Raw genomic sequence first — 25,875 nt, forward strand, 5'->3', positions numbered from 1 at the left:
GGCCGCCCATCAACCCAATCTTCAACGCTGGTTGGCCGGAGCGGCAGGCCAAGGGCGGTAGCTCCCGCCCCGCGGGGGCTCCCTCCAGCCCTCCCCAACACTTCGCGGCAGTGTCCTCAGAAGACTCATTGGGCCGAAGGGGCCGCTCCAGCGCTGGCGGCACAGCCGCGCTCCCATTGGCCAGCCGCCTCGCCAATCCGCCGAACCGCGGCGCCCCGTAGGCTGGCGGGGCTCCCGGGGGGTGGGGCGGGGCGGCCAACCCCCCCTGCTCCCCCCCGCTGCCGTCTCTCCCCGGTCCCGCCCTGTGACTAACTCCCGTGTGTGAGTCACGGCGCGGCCCGTCAGCGCCGTTAAATGCCGTGTGCGGGCGGGCGGCGCTGCCTGGGCTGCCCCGGCCCCCCTGCGCGCCGGCCGCCGCCTCCTCCCCCGCCTCCTCCTCCGGTACATGGCTGGCGGGCCGTACTTGTCACGGTGTCACATCCTCCCCGCCGGTTGCGGCCCCAACTCCCCCCCCCACCCACCCACCCCAGCTCGGCTGCCGCCGCCGCCCGGGGCCACCGCAGCGGCATGGGATAGAGCACAGCCGCCTCCGTCGCGCAGCCCGGCGCCTGGCCGCACGCTCATTTTAAATTAATTTCCACCTCCCCTCTACCTCCTCTCCGGTTTAAATTCCTCACCCGTGTCCCCTCCCCGCACCCCCTTTTTCCGTTAACCCCCGTCCCGGTTTGGCCGTTCCCCTCGGCGCCTTCCTCAACGGCCCTCGCCGCGGAGCCCCTCGGAGCGGGTGAGTGCCGGGCACGGCCTTCCCGGGCTCGCTCCTTTCTGCCTGGGGAGGAGGGGGGGGCTTGGGGGAAGGGGAGGTGTCTTTCGGGGGAGGGGGGGGGCCGGGGCAGCCCCAGGTTGTCCGGGGAGGCGGCGGGGCCGGCCGGGTGCCTGCGCTGGCAGTTGGAAAGTTGGGGGCGTTCGCCTCGCAGCGCAGGCTGGCACCGGCCGGGGAGAGACTTTTCCCCCCTCGGACTGGAAAAGAAAAAGGGGAGGGGGGGAAAACCGCCGTCGTAACCGACCACAAATGCCTGTCATGCTGCCGGTGACACATTTGATTGTAATTTTTATTTTATTTTATTTATTCCCCTTCGCGCCGCCGTTGTGGCAGCGGTTGAGGTGAGTGGCTCCCAAAAGCTGCCCTCAGACCCCGGCCAGCAAACCGGGGAAACCCACCTTTTTTTTTTTTTCCTTTTTTTTTTTTTTTTTTTTTTTTTGGATTTCCAGGTGCACCATCCTCCTCCCCGCTCCGCCCCGTCGTGTCGAGCCTGGGTGTTTCGCTATTACCTGGGCTCGACTTGGCGTGGCAGGGAAAATGCGTGTGCCATAGTCCGCAGTGGGGAGTTCTGGCGGCTTGTAAAATGGTTATGTCTCTGTTTCATTGCTATTGATTTTTTAATTTTTTTTTTTTTTTCCTCCCCTCCTTAATGTATTTTTAGAAACGTGAATGCGGCGTGCGTTCTCGTGTGCCGTACGTTCAGAGTAGCTAAAATAAAACAGATACATGGAAAACCCCAGCAAGTACAGCAGCGTTTCCATACACAGGGCGTCTGAAGCCTCAGTACTTTGCTGGGTTTAGTTATTAATATTAATTGCTCTATCTTTGTAATTCGTATCCTATGGAAACTAATTGCTGAATTGAAGGCTTACCCGACCTCACAGCGTTCCAAAATCATCTTTCTCAAACATCTGAAAAATAAATCTACTGAACTTTTCTTAAGAGGAAAGGCCAGCATCCTTCTGACAATCCTCCATGTGAAGTTTCTTTTTTAAAGGCAAGCAGTCTTGTAAATAAGAAGTAGTAAAGTATGGCTTTAGTCAGTGACTACTTAAGCATAGGCTTAAGAGTGCTTAAGATCAGTGAATTTCTAGAGGAAACTAAGCCTTTAACAAATCTCATCTTCTATCTGTAAAGAGAGGGAGAAAAGCCAAATATTTGATAACCAAATAGAAAATCGGTCCTCATCCCAAGGAGTAACTTGCCCAGTGTAACCCAAAACTTCCTAAATGCCTGTTATTTTGCCTTGATGGGAGGTCCTTGAGCTCTGACCTCTTAAATCAAGATGAAGCGGGCCTGCTTTTGCTCTGGTTCTAGCTTAGCACCAGTGTAACTTCATTAACCTCAGTGGGGTGGATTTGCATGAATGTGAAGAGTAGTCAAGACACCCATATTTCCAGAAAGGCCCCTGTGGTAGTGACGTGACGAGCTCGGATTCCTCCTCTCCTCAGCCCCAGTTACGCCACCCTTACTCACGCTGAGTGGTACTTTACTGCGCAAGTACTCCCTGCGATGCCTGTATGACTGCTTGTGTGCTACGGTACCAATCTGGGTGAGGTAGAGTGGTGCTTCTTACTTTCATAACTATTTTTTTCCATCCCTTGAAATAAGAATGTATTGGATATCTGTTTTTCTTGGGTCGTGAAGAAAACTTCTGAAGATTAAATGTAAAGCTGCTCTTTTAAGTGACTGTACCAACCCCCACCTGTTTCAGACTTCTGTGCTGCCAGTGAAACAGGCAGGTAAGTTTTCTGTGTGTTTAGCTTTCCCTTGTTGCTATGGAAAGTAGAAAAAAAGATTGTTGAAAAATTTATTTTCTTGTGCTGAAATTCCTCTGTGCCTGAGGGAATCCGTACCTACATGCCGTGTTCATGTTGGGGTTGTTTTTCGTTTGTTTCTTTTCCTCTCCTCCTCCTTCTCCAGACCCCTGCCCCAGACATTCGCATGGCATTGTTTAAATGTTTGCTGTTGAAGTCACTGGCAGCAGGATCGGGCCCTCGGCTGTTTTTCTTTAAAGCGGTTGATAATGGCTTGGATGTGATGTTGTAGAAAGATAATACTATCTGGTGTGTCCACAGCTCAGATCCGCTGTCTTGTTACAATCTCAGAAGAAAGCTCCGTACTAAGCAGCCAGTACAGAAAATACGTCTAACAAAGCAGAACCGGCTTCTGCCTTTATGTTCTTATTTATAAATCTCTTGAAAGTTTGCTTGATACTCTTCCAGAACAAGACACAATTCTTTCATGTTTGTTTCATGTTTTCACTTCCTCATATGACTCTTCATTGCTGAGCTTTTGTGTCACTGATTGAGATGTTATTGTAATTAACATTAATTATGCAAACTAGATTGTTTTTAGAGGCTCTCCAACTCTGTATTGATACTGTCAACTTGTTTGTTTGAACAAAAATCCACACATTTCACCATTCTCAGAGGAAATAGATTAACCGCCTCCAAATTAATGTATGCATGGGAAACTATAGCAAAATTAAGCTATTTTAGCTCAAGGGGCACATTGAATCTAGATGGAGATGGTGAATATGGTAGGGTTGGATCTGAAATCCAAAGGAGGGTAAACGAGGGGAGCAAGAAAGGGGACTAGGTACAGCCATCCAGAGAGACTGTTCGCGCTGCAGAGTTCCGCGACGTTCTTTCCAGATAGGCAGTAGTAGATTAATTGGGCCAAATTCTGCAGTCCCTAATTGAGCAAAGCTCTCGCTGAAGTATACTGGAGCTGTCTGCTTGGTTGTGGACTACAGAATTTGTTTGAGAATAGGAGGAAAAATGGCAGAGTTTACTTCATTATTTAGGACGTATTGGATTTTAGATTCGGATAAAGGTATCTCCGTTTAATTTGGTTTAGAAGATGTTCCAGGTTTTGCTGTTTTGTGGGGTTTTTTTTAAAGAAAAAACATATCAAAAATATCTTTGAAATATACATTCACTTAGAAAATGTTCCCTGTAGCAATGGTAACACTTTACTTTTTTTTTTGTAATGTTAATTATAATTACATTCACAAAAGTCTCTGTGTCTGATCCTGAATCGCCCCCTTGAAACACTTCTGAGCTAAGAAGGACTTTAGAATCCCTCCCTAGAAATTGCAATTGTTGCAATATTTATATGTTGTATTGTTGTGTACTCTCAGGAAGAAAAGAAACACAGGAGTGGGGAGAGGCGTTTAAAAGAGAACTCATCGCAGTATCAGATCTGAAAAACATACGCAGACTGGCAGATTATTCCCTGTCTTAAAAATTCAGTCTCTCTAATTTCCCATTTAAATAAGCAAAACTTGGTTTGCAGTTTGCTTTGGGTAATGAAAGAGAGGTTTTTTGTTTCTACTTTCAGTGCAGTGGTCCTCTGGAAAGTTAGAAAGAGTGGCCTGGGGCTCAGCGAAGTGGAGGGTGTATAATTATACGGGAAGGCTCCATAGCATCAGTGAATTAGCATTAGCAGCTGAGTGAGTTTGTTAAGCTGTAGAGATAGTATTATGGAAATCAATAAAACGCTGATTTCTTTTTCGGATTGCAGATTCTCTGTTAAAAGGAAAAGATGCTATTTGTTTGTCTGCCTTACATGTAGGTTTGCCAAACCCTTAGTTGATTTGGAAACCCGGCTTTTTCAGTTCAGACAATAAGTAGTCAGATTTTTTTTTTTTATTATTTTAAATCTTTATTTATTAGATTGTCTCCCAGAAATCACACTAACATCCTGGCCTGCAAGTGGCTTCAAGTGTGTCTGTCTGTCAGCAGAGGCAAGGGTGAAGGTCACTTATTTTTCTTATGACATGCTGGTGTGGCATTGTTTGTTGTAGCCCAAATACTGTATGCTCCTGGTGTTCCTGTTTCTGCCGTAAATTAAATTATCTGAAGTGTTTGGAGGGTTCTGATGAGATGTGCTGAAATCTATGGTAAAAATAAAAGAGAAATAGTGACCTTAACTGTTTTCAGAGATGTGAGTCAGGAGGGCTGATATTAATCACTGTAAGATGTGTAATATGCATTGGCCTTTATTTCTTTGTCTCAAAGCTTCTCCTGCTTTTATACCAGAAAGACGAGTAACCAGATCATTCATCACGTTAAGCGCTTGCAGAGAAATGACAGATCGACAGCCTTATGTTGAGCACTGTGTAACATGTATGAGGCATTAAGTTCTGATGATCTATATAAAACATTTTAATTGGAAGGAGCAGTAAATGGGAACGGCTGTCTTCTAATCCGAGGACTTTGGTTTTTTTTTTTTTCCTTCCTGATTGAAATTAAACTTACGTTCATAATCAAATTATTTTATTTTAAAATATCTGTATGCTATGACGCTTGGTAAAATACTCTGAAGCATTTTATTCAAGCTAAGATACACGAAGGGCTTTGGGGCAACCTGGGAAACCTGGCTGCCTTAGTGGTGGATAGCGTAAGTGACGGTAACGCAATGGACTTCATGGAACTAGGAAGGTCCAACTCACAGCTTCTTTGGGGACTCTGCAGCCAGCATCTGTTTTGTGACTTGCCAGCAGCATACGTACGGAGTTCAGAGATTGTGGGGCGTGTGGAGCGTGTTCTTGTATGAATAGAAACAGTTCAAAATGCTGGATTTCTGATGCAGGCAACAGGAAAGGTCAGCAACTTGGAAAATTAATAATATGGTTCGTGTTGACATTTCAGAGGGAATTCTGATGGGGGCGTGGTTCCAGCGAATGTAAACTTGCTGGTCCGGCCGCACAGATAAAATAGGCAGCCTTCCTCTTATCTCTTTGGTAACCCAAACCTTTTTACTGAGAAACTGGCAACATTATGTTTAGATTCTCCCTATGCTTTATTGTTTCTGCTAATCTCTTTAATTAAATAGAGCCGGTGAGGGCCAGCGTGGTGCTTGTAGTGCTCAACTACAGCTTAGCAATGACACTCCGCTTTCTAATGATTATGGGCAGGTGAAGTCACAGGAAGGGTGGGGGAGTTGGAGTAATGTAGTATGCAAGTACATTCCTGATTCCCTGCAATACTTGCCTGTAGCTGTAGTCATCCACAGTACTTCGTATCTCTGGCATTGCCACAAGTGTCCAGTTAAGGACAGCTGAAGAACACAGAAATGAAAACAAAGGAAAAAAAAAACAAAACCCTAAGGATGAAGCAATCTCAGCTGAACCTCAACAAAACCTTTTTTGCTCCTATTGTGCAAAATAGGGAGGAAGGTCCCAAGAAATAATGAGGATAAAGTCTTTCATAACTGCAAAATTGCTCTGAAAAAGTAGCTTCTAAATATTGTAGTCACTTTGCTGTCTCTTCATAAGCTGTTACTAGTGTGGTTAAAGCATTTGTTCTGAGAACAAGTGCATTGAGAGCTTGGATTCTTCCTCTTTAAAAACTGGAAGTCTATATTAATATGTTTGCTGTGGGGCAAAATAAAATACTGGTTGATTATCCAGATTCAACATTCTCATTAAAAAAAAAAAAATACGCAGCCTGTTTTTTGTTGAAGTGAAGTCAGATATCCCTGTGGATGTCTTTTAAACTTTTGCTTATCTCTGTTTCCTTTCTTCATCATCTGCTTTCCGTCTTTCTGCCTAGCTGAATCCCTTTTCTCTCATCATTTTTTATTCCCTTCACTTCTTTCCAGCCTATTTTTTTTTCCCCCATTTATTGTTTTCCTCTGTATTCTTAATCAACTACCAGTGTTGCTGCTTGCTTACAGAATGACATCCACAGCTCCAAATAACACTGCTCTACGCAGGATACAAACAGATAGCAATTGATCCTTCCTTAAAAAGCTTACAGTGGGAATGTGAAATGTGGGGGACTGGCATCCAGCTCCTGCTTTTTTTTTGTGGCCCAAACTTCTTGGTTTTGGTATGGAGAATGGCTATGCCGCTGTCACACGTTGAGGTATGGGATGCCAGTAATATTGAGTGTCCTCTGCCCTTGGCAAGGAAAAGGTTTGCTGCCGCTGACCCGTACTCCAAAAGGAAAACGTGAAGGGAGAGCCTGTTGGAGGTGTGACATGAGTTGGTGCAGTCATCCAGAAGGAGTCAGGACCACAGCCAGGAATAATACCCAGGTGTCATCAGCTTCAGACACGTGGCCTGCGCTGTAGCAAAGCAGGTTTTTGCTGCTTCTATGCTTTGTGGAGCTCAGTTCTTTTTTTCTTCTGCTTCTATTTATTTGGCTGTCTTCTCAGTTTTAGTCTTTTTTTTTTTTTCTCGTCTTTAATATGTCGTGGCTGCTAGTGACCTCTCAGACTGCATCGCAGGGATGTTATTAAGACTTAGTGGGTTTTCCCTCATCCTGGGGCTGGAATATTTGGTTGTTGCCAAAGAAACTGAGGTCTCTTGAGTACCATGCACCAAAAAGTATGTATGTATGTGTTGAAGGTACCAAAATATTCTTTAAAAAAACCAACCAAACAAGATTTGTGAAGCTAAAAAAGCCAATATTTGGTTTGTGATGCAATGTGAGCACTAAGGTATAAAGTGAGATAGGTTTTCTGTGGTGGTGTAAAGGTAAAAGGTGTGGCCTTTTAAAGAGAACCTAAACTATTAAACCTTTTTTAAAGGACCACACCAATCCTTTGCTGAACCTGCTAATTTGAAGGTTTTGGAAGGTAAGCAGCCCTCCTTCCTATGAGAGGGAACATACCCGATAGTAAAGTTTCTGAACAGAGCTGAAGTCTCTAGGCCTGGTGGTGGTGATGGCTGTTGCCTGATATCGGGTGAAAGAGGTAGCAGCCAGTTATGCAATGGGAAAATGCCCAGGAATAGGGCATCCTTCCAGCATTCAGTCGATGCAAGGAGGCTGTTTTAACTGCCCTTTGATTTGGAATATTTTAAATTTATTTCCTGTTTTCAGATATTTCAGTGAAAAATTCTAGGGAAAGGCAGGTTTTGTCTTTTCAGATTGGCAGATTTTTGTGGCGTTCCTACCTTGGGAAGTCCAAAAGAGGGAAAAAAAAAAACAAAAAACAAACAAAAAAAACCCCAACCAACACCTCAGGTATAGTTTTCTACTCTCCCCCCTGCCATGTTCAAAATGAGATAGCCTTCCCTTGTTCAGAATAAAAGCTGTGATAATCCATTTCCTTTGCTGTGATAATCCATTGCCCGAGTGTCCCGGTAGCATGATTTGATTGTGGTGCATGGACAGCTATCGTATCACTCCTATAAAATAACAGCGTATGAAGTGTTATAATCCAAGAAATCCAGAGTTAAATGGTTAACAGCAGTGACTAATTGCATGCTAGTGAGTATTACTGTATCTTCTTGATTTATGTCCCTCATTGGCCAAGACAGACTTGCAGATGAGTTCTTAACATGTTATTTAACAAGATGGTAGTGCTCAGTGTTTAAATTGCTTGTTGTGTTTTTTTTTTTTAATTCTCCCTCCCCAGTGTAGGGTTCAGACCTCTTTATTAGTTTTATGCGAAAGCCACAGATTCAGATTCCTTCTGGAGCTGTTGCAGCACGAGTGAACAAACTGCGCAGGGCTTCTTTCAAGAGCTATGAAAGTAGCCTGTGCTCCTCACCCAAGAAAAGTTAAGAATCCTTATTATCTCTGGGGTTTTTCTGTATTGTTTTGTTTCATATTTTTTTTCCTGTACCTTTCTTCTCCACTTGAACCCTGAATCTGAAGGAGCTGGAGCGATTACCCAGCCTACCTTACACCTTTTTCATTCAGAAGAGGATGGAGCGGGAAAGAAGGTCTGCATTGGACTGCAGATCTTCTCTCTAGTCCCTTCGCCATCCCCCAAGTCACACTTCTACAACCTGAAAAACAGCAGAGGAAAAATTCCCCCTTGAATGTTTTTTCCTGGCTTTAATGAGAGATTAAGGAAAAAACCCTCTTTTACAAAGAGAGGAAGTGTAGCATAGGTGAATGCATCTAGCATCCTTTAGGAAAGGGTCACCACCATGGGGGTGTTGCCAAGAAAGGTTGCCAAATCCTCCCGGTTTCTGCACCAGGCTGTTGGGAAAGGCTGCTATGAAATGAAGCAGCTAGATAGCCGGTGTGCGCATGCATATTTCTGAAGGTTATGCTGGATTTCTGCCATACCACAAAACTGATTAGAATAATTTATAATAAAAAGTGGGGCATGGATTTCAGTAACGGATAATGTGATGGGGGAAGGAGGGAAGTGGGTGGCAGGGAAGGCAAATCTGATGGTTTTCCTGGTCAGTGGATGTACCCTGAAGTGTAGATTTCCTACCACTGTCTGTAGGAAGAAGCTACCACCCTCACTTTTTTTTTTCAGAGATGATTGTTCTGTGCTTGGCTTAATATATATATTGTGTGCTTACGTGTTGCTGTTTGTTTGTTTATTTGCAGTAGGACTCAGGATATTCCAGGTACTTTCCAGGTGCTTACAGATAATCTGTGGTACAAGGGCTTCAGAAATCTGAGAGAGGCCAGGGAAAAGCGAATAGGTGGGAATTTACAGGTTAGTGTTGAGAAACAGAATGAGATTCACAGGACGCAGGGCCCTTGAGAGGAGTGCAAGTGTGTAGCAAAGGCACTGTGCAGGTGAGATGGGGAGGAGGATACATGCAGTGGCCTCCATGGAGGAAAGGGGCACCATGCAGACAAGTGCCCAGCGCTCTGACTGCTGAGCCTTCTGTCTATTCGGCATTTATCAGCCATCTAGGCCTGGTAAATGCGTGCATTTTGGTCCCCAGTGTGTCTGGAAAGAAAAGAGATCCTTTGCTTTGCTTCTGCATTACAAGTCAGTTCTTGGTCAGTTTAGAGCTCCCGACACCTGATCCGTCTCTTGCGTGCTTTCCCCTGTATTTGTCATTGCATGATGTGACGGCTGTGTAAGTGGAGTTATTCTGTCATGTTCCGTGCAGAGAAATGCTGTGAAAATGAGAAAGCAGGGGAATGAGGCATGTGAGTTGTGTGCGTGCAACATGAGGCTTGACAAGGCCGGTGAGAAGTGGCACTGGGGTTTTGCATGTGCATTCCTTGGGGCACAAAGTGTCATCGTCTTCAGTTCCATTTTTGCTGTGATTAAGGCCCCTGAGCATGTCTGTAGCGCAAAACAGAAAGCAAAAAGAAAATGTTTTCTCTTCAGCCATCATTCTAGCACTGCTTATGTGCATATGAATCATTCCTCCTCCATCTGGAAGGATGAGATGCAGAGCTCTTTTCTAAGGAGGTATCTAACGTACATCCTCATAGCAGCCAGCAATTGGCATGACAAAAGGGTTACAGCTAGTGGCTGGCACTTTTCCCATCCATCTTGCCACTGGAAACATAATACTTTTGCAATGTGCTTGTTCTTCAGGCACCAGCGTACAGAGCAAGACCTCGGGACACGCAAACAGAGCGGTTGCACATTGTTTGCTTTTGTTTCTGGTGCCTCCTCAGTGGCCCAAGAGCTAGGAAGTGGCAGTAACAGTGACCGACTGGTTTTCTTTATTAGTGTGTGACATGGAGTGGATGGGAGCTGTGAGGTACTCGTGGAACATCTCTAGGTGTGGGAAGATGAGCAGCAAGGCATCTAGCACTGCCAGTGTAACATCAGGTGGGGCACAAGACCTTGTTTTCCTTCTAACCTCATGTGCTTTGCACAGGACGAGGCAAAATTTAGTAGCATTGAGTGCACAAGGAAAAAAGTCTGATTTTAAAAAGTGTCATCTGTTGTTCATGTAAACTGACTACCTTGTCTGTGTTCTGTCCTTCACTTGGTTTGCAAGAAGACCAAGGCCCTGACCCAATTAACTTGGTCTCAAGTGTTCCTGTGATGTCAAGGAAGAATTTTATTGCCCATCTTTTTGTCGAGTGTTTAATGTGGTGTCAGAATGGGCAGTAGAAAGAAGGGCCCCTTAATCTCAGTACTCTGCTTTAATGAACCTATTGTTATCTTTCTCTGTTGCTAAGCATGACTGGAAATGTCCTCATCCTGCAGCAGTTACCAGCTCAATATGCAGTTCAAACCTACTTGTAGAAGCTGGATGTTCTTCTGCTGAAGCTCCTGGAGGCGGTCTTGAAACTCACCAAACACACACCCATGGGATTGGACATGTCTTCGCTGCTTCCTTCTTTTGAAGGACAGTTGGAGATGAGGTAGAGGAGAGTCAAGGATACACTGCCTGCCCCCAGGGCCTTTGCTGCATTTAACAAGCTGGTTTTTGGACCAGTTGTTCCCAGAGCTGGGACCAGTGGCTGCTTCTCCTTAGGGAGTGCCTGTGCGAACAGGAAGAGCCTCTCTGCTCCCCATTCCTGCTCTGCATTTTAACCAGTGGCTGTTCTGCAAGGCGGGCTCGTTTCTGCTGCAGGAGCTGAGAGCTGTCTCTCCGTCTCACAGAGGACAGTTTTGAGGTTTAGGGCACTGCTCCTACAAGACCTCAGCCAACTTGAGTTGGAGTGGGAATGGGAGGGAGGAAATCATCAGTCTGCCTCACCTGAGGGAGCTAAGTCCTGCTCTGCTGCATGGATGCAGACTTGTGCCCACTGCTGCTAGTGCCTTATATACAAAGCAAGGAACTTCGGCTTTTTGAAAGACAAGTTCCTGTCTTAGTGCGTGGGTGGAGGAACCTCCTTTCTGATTCTTTGTGGTGGGTGGGTTTAAGCAGACCTATAGTGACATGCTGATCTCAGGGCTGCTGGGTACTGGCCTGTTCCATAGCCTGCTTTGGGTTTGGGGGAGAGAGAAGGCCGATGGGGTCTGTAGGCTTTCTGCAGCAGAGTTCCCGTTCTGAGGCGAGAACAGCTGTGCCCCTTTCCTTCAGAGCTCTTGTGACAGCAGGCAGGGACTGTGAAACCCTCCTGCGCCGGTGAAGCTGAATGCTGCATGAGAGCGACTGTATGTGTCTGCTCCCTCCCAAAGTGCTTTCGGGAGGATGCTCTGGAGCTGGGATGTGAAATGGTGGTAGAAAGCCACTCTGCCCTGGAGAGTGAAATACTCCTGCATGTTAGCGCTCTGTGCTGGACTTTGTATCTGGGGAGAGCTTTTCTTTTACTATGTCTCAAGCTTCTGCTTTTATCTTTTCTCTAATACATAATAGCCTGGAGAAGACCCTTCAAACAGGGATGCTTTGTTACTTTCTTTAGCTTCATGATTGCTATTTATACTATAGTGTAATAAACACAATTTGCATTTCTGGCATATTTCAGGGTGTGTGCTTGCATGTGAAAAAGATTTGGATACGTTGACTCTGCCATCTTTCTTACCTCTGCCTGAGATATTATGTGCTTATGATCTTTCCTGCTACATGACAGCTATGGAAAGGAAATAACACTCCCTGTGCTCGTGGAAACATTTCAGCAGCTTGACTTTGGGAAGGAGTACAGTGGTAACAGGGATGAGGGGGTGATACATACAGGGGCTTGCTTTGAAAACTGCTCCTGGATCCTGCAGAGCCCAGTCAGCAGGCAGAGGTTGTTCACGTTGCACACTTCACCTGCAGTGTCCAGCTGCAACATGCTCCATGGGTATACATTCAGCTCGGCTTTTCTTTGTGTGACAGGTCAGAGTTCAAAGTCTGTGGACCCCTGAGGTGACATAATTGTGTTTGCATTTGTGCTTGTATGTGTACGCTCAGCAGGTGTATTTTCTCCTGTAACATGTCCGATATCTTCCAGCCTGAGTCAGCTGTGGGTATTTCCACTTGCTGAGAGGCTGAAGACCAGGTTCCCATGGCCTAAATTGCACCTAAGGCTCTGTGCTTGAAGACCAGGAGTCAGCAGGAAGGAAACAAAAGATACAGAGACCTGGGTGCAATTTAGGGCATGTGAATGTGGCTCCTCCTCTCCTGCAATACTAGTGTGCCATAAGCATCTAATGGAGGAAGCTAGTAGCGAACGGGCCAGGCCAATGACACTTTCCAGAGTGTTTCTAGACATACTGAACTGGACTCCCCACCTTTAACCCAGGTCCAATTTGAATTCTCAAGCCAATCCCATCAGTGTTTAGGCAGAGCAAAGAACCTGACGCAAGCAGTGCTGCTTATTCCTGGAAAAGTCCTGCCATCTCGCAGCATTTACCTTCTGGAGGGTAATTGGAGGGATGGAGGAGAGGCCTGGAGCTATGCTGGTGCATGTGTTGTTTGCTGGTACCCATCAGGCAGAGTCAGTGTTGAAGGAGGGAGACGCTTGGGCTCTCAGACCAGGGGTGCTGAGGGTGCTCTGCAGCATTTCCAGCACCCTCGGCTGTGGGGAAACTGAGCCCTCCCAGCTTGCTTGTGGCCATAAAGAGTGTGATCTCTCACTGTGTTGGCCCCGGTAATCTCTGACTATCAATCATCCTCTTCTCGTTTGGGAGAACTTCGACTTAATAATAATGAGAAATACATCAGCTTGAGTAATTTCTGTTTGAAGATATTAAGCTCTGTGAATACTGAAGAATATCGTCTCCTAGGCTTTTGAGTGGTTCTGACTGTAATGCAGTGCTGTTCTTGGAATGATTTGTTTCAACTATAGGGCCAGTTTAAATAGAGCTGTTTAAGTATATGTTGCTGTTCCTTGTACATCAAAAAGTGAAGTTCAGTGAATGATGAGTTATCATGGGGCACCGCAATGAGATAAGAACTCACCATAGCTTTGCAATAAATGGCAATGCCATTAGAGGAAAAAATACTTTTTGTCTATAAGCTTAATTGGAAAAGCCAAAAATCCCGAGTGAAGATTTTTCGTGTGCGGACCAACTGCAATATGTTGTATTAAGAGCAAATTTATGTGTGCAGAGGGTGTCCAAGATTTTGATTGCTGCATGAGCCACATGGCTGTGGGATATTTTCCTATGTGTGCCTTTTATGTAGATAAGTGACAGTACCTGATTTCTGGTCCTGGAGGGGAAACATAGTGCCTTAGTATTGAACAGCTTTCCAAGATGCAGCAGTTGTCATTAAAACTCAGCAGTGGACAATGGAGCCGTATTTGGCAGGTGCGGACTTTTTTTTTTTTAAACTTTTAATGGCAATGACTTGCAGTTATGTCATGCTGTAGTTTTAAACTGTGCAAGGCGGTTTGACTCGTTTATGTTCTCACTCAGGTCTTTATCGTGCACACAGAAGAAACTGGGATTGCTGATCATATGGGCCATTGGAGGTGGGGATGACCAGCCCTGGTGTACAGGGGTATTAGGCGCTGCCTTTTTCACTGAGTTTTGTAACAAAGCCACTACACTCAAATTTCCCTGTTTGCAGAGTATGGGTCCATCCTGCAGTTCACAAGGAATTTTAAGAAGAATGATGTGCAAGTTCCATGCCACTTTTCTTCCCTATGTGGTGCTTACTTTAACTTACTGCTTTTAGTAAGTAGAATCATTGTACCGCTGTGGTCTCGGCGACAGTTAGCAGGACACTGCGATCTGCCCATCTGCAACAGCTCTGCTGGAAAGGTCTAATCTGCAGGAGCCCTTGTTTGCTTTTAAGGATGAAATGCAATTGAGCATCTGGTGAAGCCTACTCTATCGTATAAATTAACTATAAATACATACCTGGGGATTTTTTAATCATTAGGCTTAAATTGATTATTTACTACCAGTTGTAGGAGTCCTAAAAACTACTTTTTCTCCTTCCATAAGAAAAATATCAGTTTGGTGGGCAAATGCTGTCCTATGGGTAAGATGTGGCAACAATAATGCATGAGGAGCAGCGTGAGGAAAGAAGACAGCTTTCTACTCTGCGTCGTTTCTGATTTATTTTTTGTTTCCTTCCTAATTACGTAGAGTTGGAAGAATAAGCTGGTAGGATATGAATGTTGCCATCCCATAGTAAAGAGTTGTGGTCATGTGTGCCATGCAAGTATGAAGCTTCAAGAGACTATGATGTGTTTTGAGGACAAGACCAGGAATAATTCAGGCCTGCGTGTGGCTTTCTCAGGTAGAAGGTAAGCAAAGGGAATGTCTGCAAAGCCAGTGCCCAAAGCTGGAATTGTGCTCCCTGTTCCAGTTAAACCAATACATAAACAAACCAGTTCACTTGATGTTCCCATTAATTTGGACTGCTTACCTTTCCAGTTTTTCCAGCTTGTGATTTGAGCGGAATGAGCCAGTAGGAAAAATGAGTCTGGAACTGGCTTGACTTGTCTCTGTCTCTCCCAGAAATCCAGTTTCTTTTCTACCACCAAAACAGGGACAGACTCCACAGCTATTGTTCAGGACACCTGAGACTCCATAGCAAAATCATCTGCCACTGCCTACAAAAGGGAGAGCAAAGGAAAACTTGCAATCCTTTGCCAGCTCCTTCTGTGCCTTTCTACCTACTGAGGCTTTTCTCCACTACACAAATGGCGTAGCAGCTGCGGCTTGAAAATCACTGGGGCTTTCCCCTCACCCTGGGGTATTTAACTGTATTCAGCCCTGGCACCTTTACAAGCACAGCCAGCAGAAGCTGTGTGTGGGGCCAGTGTCACGTCTGTGCCGAGCGTGCTGCTTCTGACAGCCGTGCTCTGCCTGCGTCTCCTTCCAGCGTGGCCACAGCACATGAAGCGGGCTGGCCCATGAAAAGACAAGTTGTACTGTTCGTCTGACTTGAGGCCTTCAGGCTTGCGATGACCTTGAGCCTCTTATCCCTGAAGATAGTAGGGAGTAGCACGAATAAAAGCCCTTGCTTTTCAATGGAGAACCAAACACTTGGGTTACTGAGGGATCTCTGGGACTGGTTGGAGTGGGTTTTCCCCACTGTGTGTGTGTGTGTGTGTGAGAGAGGGGGCATGGTAGGGAGAAGGAGACTGGGTACTCAGCCCAACCTTTAATTTGGTTGTGTAACTCCACCGCAGCGTGATCATGACGTGTGTTTCTGATTTAACCAAGAACCACTGAAGGTGCAAAGCCCCTCCGTGTCCTCCCAGTTCCAGGAAGTCCTGACAAGCTTCTGGCAAAACAGTCAACAAGTCCACAGAGTCCCTTTGGTGTTTTAGTGCCTGTGGAAAGAGAAGTTGGCAGTGGGAGTCATTTTCTGGCTTGTGTTGCTGACAGTGACAAAAAAAAGTCAGCTTTCTTGACCTGGAATGATGCAGAGACTGCATGCAAGCTGGAGAATACAGCCAGTGGTCTTTCCCTCATGCCTTGGGTCTTCTGAAAGATATTTTTTTTTATATCAAAGTAGACCCTAACCTTCCTCAGAGGTCCATAGCTGAGGTCTGAGGCCTGCCTTCTCCCCAGGCTCACTTTGCTATCAACTTTTTATATAGTTCTGCATGACACACTAGTATAAACTTTAATATACTGTATTCTCACCTATCACTAAGGGCTCCATGCTTTTGAATGCTTCCTTTGGATCAGTGGATACAGCTGGTATGTTCACCTACCAAAACTGTTTATTTTGTTTCCTTGGTATTACTAGAAGCCATCCTCAAGTAGGTTCTGCTAGACGAAACAAAATGAAACCTGTGAATCTCAAAAACTTGGAATCTCAAAAAGGACCAAGTAGGGAAATTGTATCTCTGGCAGCACCAAGGCCCTGTGACACAGAAGATCGCAGCAGTGAGCCATGTTTCTTGAGATTTTGGAGATCAGGGCCTGGATTTCTCTCCTATACTGAAGGTTGCCAACCTCTGACCAAAAGAAAGAGAGGGAAGAAAAAAAGGAAAGAGAAATACGAGTTGGTTTAATTGGAAAAAGAAAAAGGGATATGCTGAAAAGCTATAACTGAATTGACTTGAGCTTATGATCAAGATTCTTGCAGTAGTTGGCTGTGATCTAGTACAACGTTCACACATTGTACTGGGGTGGGTTTTTCATTTGCTGCTATCTTCCCTTTTAGTCTTGTGTGTGTATGAAGAGGAGAGAACAGCATGTCAGATGGCAAGAGGCAGGAAGCAATCTCCCACATGTGCATCTAACGGACTGAAGCTCAATGACTGGAGTTGGGGGTAAACCATGTCTTAGACCAGGAAAAAAAAAATAAGTGAGTAAATGAAGCCACTATAGCGTTGTTTAGTGTGCGGAACAGAGCCTGGCAGAGGAGATGCTGGCTGCAGCATTGCGCATCTTCCTGGCCTAAGTGATGATATGTCAGGGAACTGGAGAGGCTGAAATCCTCCGTGTTGGTTCTGGATCTGGTATATGTAATAATCGAGATCTACTGTAGGCTCCAGTGGGAGAAACGGAGGGGACTGCAAACTCCCAGAAGGTAGTTTCAATGCTGTGTACTTGTGTGAGGAATACCGCCTTGGAAAGGGGTACTCCTCCTTCTTTAGAAGGAACTAGAGATCAGTGGAGACCATTTGCTCTAGCATTATACAGTAGTGTAAAACTCAGTCATGGGATTTTTATTTTTGAATTGTTAGCAAATTGGGGAGTAGTGATAGAAGTCACTAGAGCCATGATTAACTGTGTTGCTTTTGATTTTGTGGCTGAACCAAAAATGTGGGTTGGTTTGAACTGAAAGACGAAAAATTTATTTTGCTAACCCAAAAAATTAAGATTTTGGGTAATCCTAAACCCAAGTATTTTGGATTGTCTAAACTCCTTTAGGTTTAAGAGCAAGTGATTGAAAACAGTTTTCTGGTTTTAGAGAAACAGGAATCTTAAGGGCAGTTCACTGAATTCAAATTTATTTCAATCCTCCTGAATCCATATTTTGCTGAACATAATGTGGGACAAATTCACCTGCAGAGGGAAGGGAGCTGTAGTCCCCTCAGCTGCCTCGCTACTCTGGCAGCTAGAACCTCTCCTGTATCACGGGTGTGTAATCACAACTGTTCGGCTCCCTGACTCAGAGCAGTGCTGTGCGTGCCCTTGAAACAGTTCTCCAGACCAAGAAACTTCCCAGCACCTATAACAGACAGATAAAATTGAAAGTCAGTCACAGTGAGAAATAGAGCTGGGTTTTTTTGGTTTTTTTTTTTCCCTTTTGGTTTTTTGTTTGTTTGTTTGTTTGTTTTTTTTCCAAAGAGCAGTGTGCGTGTGGAAGGCAAGTGAAAATGATTCCCTAAGGAACAAGCAGTAAAAGAGCTGAAGAGCACAGCTAAACAAAGGTCAGACCGTGGAGACTGAATGCAGTCAGAGGCTAAACCTATTTGCAATGCATACAGAGAGCGCAGTATGAAATGAAGGTGGCCAGCCCAAGGAATATTACCATGCATGGATAATACACATATATGCAGATAATATATGCAATCATACCTTCTGAAAGCCTATGATCAGAACAAATTGCAAAGCACAGAACATGGACAGGAGTACAAAAAGATGTAGTTGGAGAATGTAATACCAAGATCGCCACAGAAACAGTGTTCCTGGGGGGGGGGGGTGTCACTTTGTTTAAAGCAATCCTTTAAGGCTCTGGAATGCATTGGCAAGCAAATTCACAGAAAGTGAATTTCCAGGTAGGTACAGGAGCTAGGTACAGTGAAATTTCAAGCACATGAATGAAGAAAAAAAGATTGGTGCCAGCTTTATAAAAGCAAAAAAATAAGCCCCCTCAGATTCAGCTGCTGGGCAGAAGATTGTCCCATGTGGCAAAGGCCGTGTTGGCATGTCTATATAAAGTTCAGTACTACTCAGTAGTGCTTCACTATGGAACAGAAAGTCTCACAAGCCTGGTTGGAAACACTCTGCAAAGGCAGTATTACAAATGTATGTGCTGAGCAGCATTTTTAAAGAACACAGGAGGCATTTCAAGGAAGAGCGAATTAAGGAAGTTGTGTGAGACACTGATACTGGTCCTTGCATCCCAACAGTGTGTGTGATCCATGCTACGTCCTCCTTGTCCCTGAGATGTTAAGCAAAAGGTGAAAGTGTTAAAAATAAGTGTTGCTGATTCAATGTAGTTATCAACCAAGTTATTAGCCTATGGTTCTGGTTTAAAGAAATAAATGCTATTTTGAACTGTTGTGTACAGAAAGTCTAAATAAGGCCACCTTGAGAACTCTTTACGATAGTGTGGTTACATGAGGAAGGTACAGAGATGAGAAGACTTCCAAAAGAGGAAATCATGTCTAGACTTCAAAATGCCAGTTCTCAGTTTTGTTTTAGGTGATGATAACATGTCTGGTATCTTTGAGCCTGTATGGAGGAGAAATAATCAACTGAGAGAAGGAAACCATCAGTAGCATAAGGAGATGCCTTGTTATAATTTCAGAGTAAAAGTTCCTAAACTTTCATCTTGAAAATTGTCACCAGCCCTCAAAATCTGTCACAGACCAGAAACACAGCATATATTTTATTGTCTGATATTGTATCAATTTAATAGCACTGACCAGCAGTGATGGAAAGTGTTCTGAAGGCAGTCTGCAAGGCCTTGACTAACTCGCATGCTGTAGTCAGTGCGCCTTCTTCATACATTTTATGTTAAAGGTTAAATATTTTGGCTTCTTTCATGTTTTAGCTGTCTTGGGATGAATGTGCTCATTCCCAGGTTTTTTTTTTAATAGGTGACTTGATAAATGTAAATATAGAACATTGGACCTAAGGAGTTAAGTTTGCTACTTCTGGTAGTTCAAATTAAGTTCCCGCCGTTTTGCATATTTTCTGTGTGCACTGTGCCACTGATGTTGAGGTGGGGGGCGATTTCAAACTCAGTAGTTCCCTAAACAAGGAGGAAAACAATTATTTATGTTGTTTGTGGTTAACCTACAGAGCTGTATTAATGGTCTGTAAAACCTCTTCAGCTAGTTGACTGAATAGAAACTTTTGAGAAACTATTTGAACTTGAAAGAGAAGTTCCATGAGAAGATGGGATAAGATGGAGTTAAAATCATCAGGAGAGCAACTTGGTGTGCATATGAACATCCTCTTGTGATGGATTTCTGGGAAGTAAGAAGGCAGAGGACTGTGTATTTAGGTGCTGAGGGGAAGAAGTCATCAAGTGGAATCAAAAATCTTCAGTACAGATGCTTCTTTCATTCTGACAACAGTGGCGGTCCGTGCTTGGATGTGAATACTGGAAATTTCACTTGAGGTGCAATAATTGCATTTTGTTTTCCTGACATTCAAATACGCTGGAGTGTTTTTACATGCTTAAATGATAGTGTAACACTTAAAAGTTCAAATGGATCTTTACAGTCTCTGAGATAATTATATTTTTAATGTTTAAAGCTGTGCTTTGAAAACAGGACTTGATGCTGTCATGTATCTTCTGTCCCTTCCCACTTGCACACATTCACTCACAAATGAAGTCTGCCCCTTTACAGGGAATAATGTAAGTAAACAAGTGTTACAGAAAAGTCAGATGTGGTTGGATTTATTTTTTTTTTTCCCCCCTAGACTGTTAATATGTTTTAACATATTTTCATATAGCAAATCTTAATTAAGTAATTTTACTTAACGCTGACCTAGGGCTTTCCTAGGAGGAAAGGCAATGCAGTTACTCTGAAAGCTTAAACAGTCCTAGTAGAACTTTGCTTTTTCTTCTATGCTGTCGAGTATTCAAATGTTCACTTCAGCCCTTTTATTGAGGGACAGGCATTGGTTTTTTTTAATTATTTAATTGTGTAAGCTTCTTTGTAGGGATTTTAGCAGTATCCCAGGCTTACTTTTACTCCATTATGTTTTCATTATTATTTTCATCCATAGAATGATTGTTCTTGCAAGGAAACTGTCAGCGTTTCCCTTTCTCTCCTTTGCAGTTTCTCAAAGAAGACAGAGGTTTTTTGTTGTTTTTACTTCTGGTATAACAGTGGAAAATAAAAGCGAGTTGCTTTTCCCCCACACACTTGTGTGTGCCCACAAACAGACACACACGCACGCTCTTTCTCTCCCACATGTGCGCATGCATGCGAGCACACACAAGGAGTTTGTTCTTGCTTGCGCAGAGCCAAAAGAGGCCGGACACTGCTGTCTTCAGCTCAGTGGAAACTGGCACCATCCCATCCTCAGTAAACAACAGCATGACGTCAGCTCACGCAGTGGTGATAGCAGTCCAACTTGAGATTTTTTTTTTTTTTTTTTTTTTTTTTTTCAACTGGCCAAGCTGTTGAAAGGCTATAGCTGGGTCTGATAATCTCTGGCTGCGCTTGAGAGGAATTGGTGCAAAGGTGGGGGGGAGAAATGGTTGGTTAATGACAGAAATAACAGAGCAATTCTGATAACTTCATATGGGGTGGAGAGGTGGTTTTTGAGTCTTGCACTGAAGGATATTTTGATTCCCACCTTGGTGGCTGTGGTCATTCTCCGCGGTGTTATTCCAGGTTCTGAAATCCTGGCTGCCCTGTAGAATTCACATTCGTTCTGTGTTGGAAGTCAGAGAATAATTAAAGTGCCATATAACAGTCAATCAAGCAGATGATGAAATTTGACTTTTCTATTGTGTTGAATTAAGCACTTTCATTATTATTTTAGTTCCTGATGTTTGCTTTATTCACTTGTAGATATAATTCAAAGAACTGAGCCTGCTAAGATTTTTACTGTTTTCTGTATACTCATTTCTGTTACTGGGATATAAGTTGTCGAAGACCCAAATAGCGACCACAACGCCCAGAAAAGGTTTACTTGACAGATACTTGGTTATCCACCATTATTTAGGCTAGAATAAAGGTACCATTTTGTGGTGCTGGTTTCAGATAAGGCCTTCAGAAAAGCAGCTGTTTTCCTGCAATGCTGCAAACCCCTTGACTGCAAAGTTAGCGAAGCCTCCGTTGCATTTCTGAAACAGAGCCGCTGCAACTTAAATTTAATAACAGATGGTTCTCCTCATAACCCCACAGTTGAAAGAGACTTTTCTATTGTTCAGTACTACCACTGAAAACTCATTCCCATTATGAACTTACAGAACTCTTATGCCAAAACCAACAGTTAAAAATGAATGGTTTGCTCTGGTAACAGGACAAAACAAACATGAAAATCATTGTGTTGTGACAGAAAATCGGAATATTAAAGTAAAAGAAGTTGATAAACCTACCAGAATAACTATTTTATGGGCTATTCTTGAATCAATGACACTTCCAAGCAAATATTTCAAGGATATAAAGAACAGGGCATCGACTTCTGCTTTGTTTCTTGTACTGCTGCAAAGATAGCAAAAAGTTCATATTCCATTTAGGTCCAGTCACGAGGGATTTAGAGTTTTGTGAAATCCTGGAAGGGAATGTGAATAACCGCCCATATTAACATTTTTTAATGTACAAACTTTTACATCTGCTTTTAGGGTATATTCAGACTAGATTAATCATACAGTTTGTCTTTGTAGGGAGGGTCAAGAATGCAAGTGGGAAATAAAAACTGGACTTTTTCTAGAATAGTGTCTGTTCTGTTAGTAGCTTTTGAGCCTTTTGACCAAATCTGATGGATATGCACAAGTCTCAAAGATTCACAACTCCTGTCAAAGTGGGCAAGACAGCAAGGATCTGTCTGAGCCCGTACTTCTCTATGAATTAATAGAGCAAGTGTGGGATAGACCTGTGCATCTCCTTAAGAAAATGGTACAACTGGGATTGCTGATCTTGCAGAGGGGAAGGAAAGGGTGAACAGCAGCTCTTTCAAAACCAGGAAAGTCCTGACCTGCTGCGAGTCCGGCTGTCCTTGGAGACTCGTGTGGCTGCTTGACATCCTGCTCCCCAGAGGGGCTGGCATGCGGCAGGGCCTGACCGTTCTTGATTTATGAGAAAAGCCCAGGACTGTTTTAGAAGAGACCAGGAGCCAAGCCATCAGAAAACTTCTGCTTGAGAGCTTGCAGTAGCACAAGGGTTGACAGCTCAGGTAAGTAATTTATTCAAGAGGAATTGACTGGAGCAGAACTTCCCAAAAATCTCAGGCTAAATAGCCAGGCTGGCCATGGGTGAGCTGATGAGTGGCTGTGGGCAGAATTGGAGCTCTGCTGCAGCGCAGGAGATCGGTGAGGTGGGTGGTGAGGCCCCAGGAGCCGCATCAGTGTGGTGAGGTGACCTTTCCCCAGCTGCAAACTTCTTACACTTTCAGGGCCCGCGGGCGAGCCCAGCATCACAGCTTTGGCCCCGTGCAAATGTGAACTCGCCAGTGCGTAGAGGAAAGGCAGGCCTCTTCACTTGTCCTCCCCAGGCAGGTAGACACAGGGCTGGGCAGCGTCACCTGGGTACAAAGGTTGGAGCAGATTGCCTTAGGTCTGTTTGTTATCTCTTTCCTTCTGGGTGACCTGGTGGCAGGCTGCTAGGCTGGCAGTGCCTTCCCTACAGCCTGCCTCCTTTCCTGGGGTCTGGAGAGGGTGGAGTGGTGGCTTGCAGGGCTGCGAAATTCTTAGAGCGGGCTTAGCCGAGCAGAGATCTCATCCTAGGTCACTTCAGCAGTACTGTGCGTTGCACAGGGCTTGTCACCACCCCCGGCAAAACTTCCCCTTCCAAAAGCTCCACCAGCAGCTAGCAGAGGCAGTTAATCTCTCAGCTGCAGCCTCACTGAAGATCTGTTATGCTATGAGTGGGAGGAGACGTGCAGTAGGAAAGTTCCTTTATGTTCCTTTTTTTTTCTGCCTTCCTTTACTGTCTCTCATCTTGCCCAACCAGCCTGTTACTGCTCAAAGCAGGGAGATGAGCCGGTGGGAAAGGCCTGTGCGCTTTGCCTCTGCATCCAAGCGGGGTAACATTTGCGTTTGCTGCCGGTGGTAAGCGTTAGCCAGAGCTGCTCACACCAGCCTTGACCTAAACCACAAGCCAGAGATGTGTTGCAGCATGTTTCCTCTTGCTGGGAACCTGCAGAATGGCCTTTTGGATAGCTAAGATTCATCATGTAACAAAGTTTACTTGTTGGCTGTGGAGGTTATGGTTTACCTTGTATTGAGGGAAGCATTAAGTTTAGCTTTAATGTGGCCAGGGATCCGATAATATGGAATTTTAACCACTTGCAAAAAATCTTGAATTTGCTTTTTGTTTTACATAGATAGTCCTAAAAAGGCTCCCAGATAGGCTGGTCTGTTATCAAGGTGTGATTTTGTCATGCATCTTCCTCAAAGATGCAGAAAAATTTTGTGGTCAGCCCGCTCAAAGTAATGTTGCAAGGCTTCTAAAGAAATTATGCTGGGTACTTCTCTTTGCTTTCTGATTATTTTTTGATTCTTGCAGGTTGTTATTGTCAAGATTTCTGTGTAACAGAAGGGGCTAAAATCTGAAAGAAAAAGAGTGAAGCTGAAGTTCTTATTTAATCACTTCTTAGTATTTAGTAACACTGCATGCTCCTGCCTTTGCCCCTTCTGCGCTTCTATAATGGCTGCAACTTTTCTGAATAGTGAAGAATCATCATAAGGATGGCCTCTCCCCACACTTGATCGCAACGTGAGAGGGGAGCAGACTGCACAAACAGCTCTGGGCAAGGCTGAGGGAGGGAGGATTCTTACTAGCGTTTACCACCCGAGTTTTGCTGCTTTATAAGGCAAGAGCTGCTCCCTGACCTGTTCTGTGTCTGCTGTAGCACACACATCAGTGAGTTTAATGAGGTGGAGGACAGTCCCCGGTAGATGTTGGGGTTTTCTTGTTTGTTTTAAGACACTCCTACACAGTGAAGGAGCAGAAGTACTCTGCAACTTGCATCGGCTCTGTCTTAACTCAGAAACCCAAGAGCAATTTCCAGGTTTGGTTTCATACCTTGGCCAAGTCCTCACAAAACTTGTTGGCGTAAAGTCTGGGTTTCCAACCGAAGGAGACCAGCAAGAGCAAAAAGGGAAGGAGCCACAGTGATCCTGCTTCATAGCTTTGAGGTAGCCACTACGGCCTCCTCCTTCCTTCATTTTTTTTTTTTTCCTCTTTAATTATCATTATTTTTTCCCTCCCAGTGCGCACAGGGTCCTGTGGAGCATGTGATGCCTTTGCATCCCCTTCCTTGCTCATGTCTCACAGAACGGAAGACCAGTCAGTCCCACCCAGAGGGATCCCAAAGTTCCCCGCAGCGTTTTTCTCAGACTGGAAAGGTTCTCCTTGTTCGGCCTTTTTAAGGGTAGCATCAAGCACACAAAACTTACTGATTTCTTGCTGGCAATGCCACAAAAGCCCAACAGGAAGGAAAAAATCAAGAAAATCAGAGCAGAAGGTGGGGTAAACTTGTGAGCGGAAGGAATCAGACTTTTATGGATCTACACAGAGGAAAACAGGGATTTGTGTGCTATTTGGACAGTCAGGTAAAGTACACAGCCCTCTGTTCAGCTCCATGGTATTGTTGCTGCCTGTCGAGGCCTCTCAGTTTTACCTGTGCAAATGCCTCGTGAATTTTTTTTGCACCCTGAATGAAACAATATGGTTAGAAAAAACCAACAACTCCCCCAAAACTCCAAACAAACAAAAAACAAACCCCCCAAAAAATCTTGCAACTGAAAAGCCTGATTCTACCACTAAAACCTCAGTTTTCTTATTCCTACAGTAATGTGTTGAAGACCTTATTTAATTATAATACTGACCTTTTTGGTAGTAATAATAGTCAAGCAATGGCATGCCGACAGAGACAGCTCTGAATGAGTAGCAGTCCTGAGGAGTGCCATCCTGCTCACCCCCCAGCCCCATCTCCCAATTCTTGACGAAGAAAACAAGTTGCTGCCTCTTTCTGTTGGTGACAGGCATATGTCTTAGTAACACCTCCTGACCTGAGCTTGCTTCCTCCTGCAGCACTGGTCTCGGGCAGGGCTGCGCAGAGGAGCCAGCAGCCACGGGAGCCGTGTGCCAAGCATCCAGTGTGGCTTTGCCAAGCAAAGCCTTCAGCAGAACCACGTCTCCGACAGCACCAGCGCAGGCTCAGCACAGCTGGCAGGGCTCTGCTTATCTCATGGTTGGTTCTTGGGCCCTAACTTTCACAAGTGGCAGGACTTTTTTTTTTCTTGTTTTTATTCTTTTTGAATAATGGATGTTATTTTAAGGAAAACAGCCAAGAGGGATAAATACATCAATGTGTGGATCCGAAAACATTTCCTATTAGCTTTAACTTAGAATGTTACTATAAATGATAGATATTCCAGAGAACACTTGTCTCTCACAATCTGTTCTTTAACTTGTTTCAGCGTTTCAACAACATTTTGTCAGTCACCAGTTTTTCTTCTTTCTTTGCTCTGTCAGGTTTTCTTGATGGTGGCAGTATTTTCCAGAGCAACTAGGAGGGAAAGTATATTTGTATATATTTTAACAGGGACATAGCATCTGTAAAGTCACAAGAATGACTGTCTGTACAGCAGGCTGTACAGACAGATGCAGACCCTGCTTTATTTATTCTGTAGGGTTTTGCTCCAGAGTTGGTTAGGTTTCCCT

At 44.4% G+C, this 25,875-nt stretch overlaps 1 protein-coding gene across 1 annotated transcript in view; it reads left to right on the forward strand.

Moving 5' to 3' along the window:
* The first annotated feature begins 706 nt into the window (after positions 1-706).
* SERTAD2 (SERTA domain containing 2) overlaps positions 707-25,875 on the forward strand; it is an 83,884-nt gene continuing 58,715 nt past the window's right edge. Inside the window, exon 1 of the mRNA XM_086744994.1 lies at positions 707-784. The gene's annotated coding sequence lies outside the window, so the exon portion shown is untranslated. The remainder of the gene's footprint in view (positions 785-25,875) is intronic.

The sequence above is a fragment of the Chlamydotis macqueenii genome, chromosome 3 (assembly GCF_036417535.1).
Source record: "Chlamydotis macqueenii isolate bChlMac1 chromosome 3, bChlMac1.mat, whole genome shotgun sequence".
Taxonomy (NCBI): Eukaryota; Metazoa; Chordata; class Aves; order Otidiformes; family Otididae; genus Chlamydotis; species Chlamydotis macqueenii.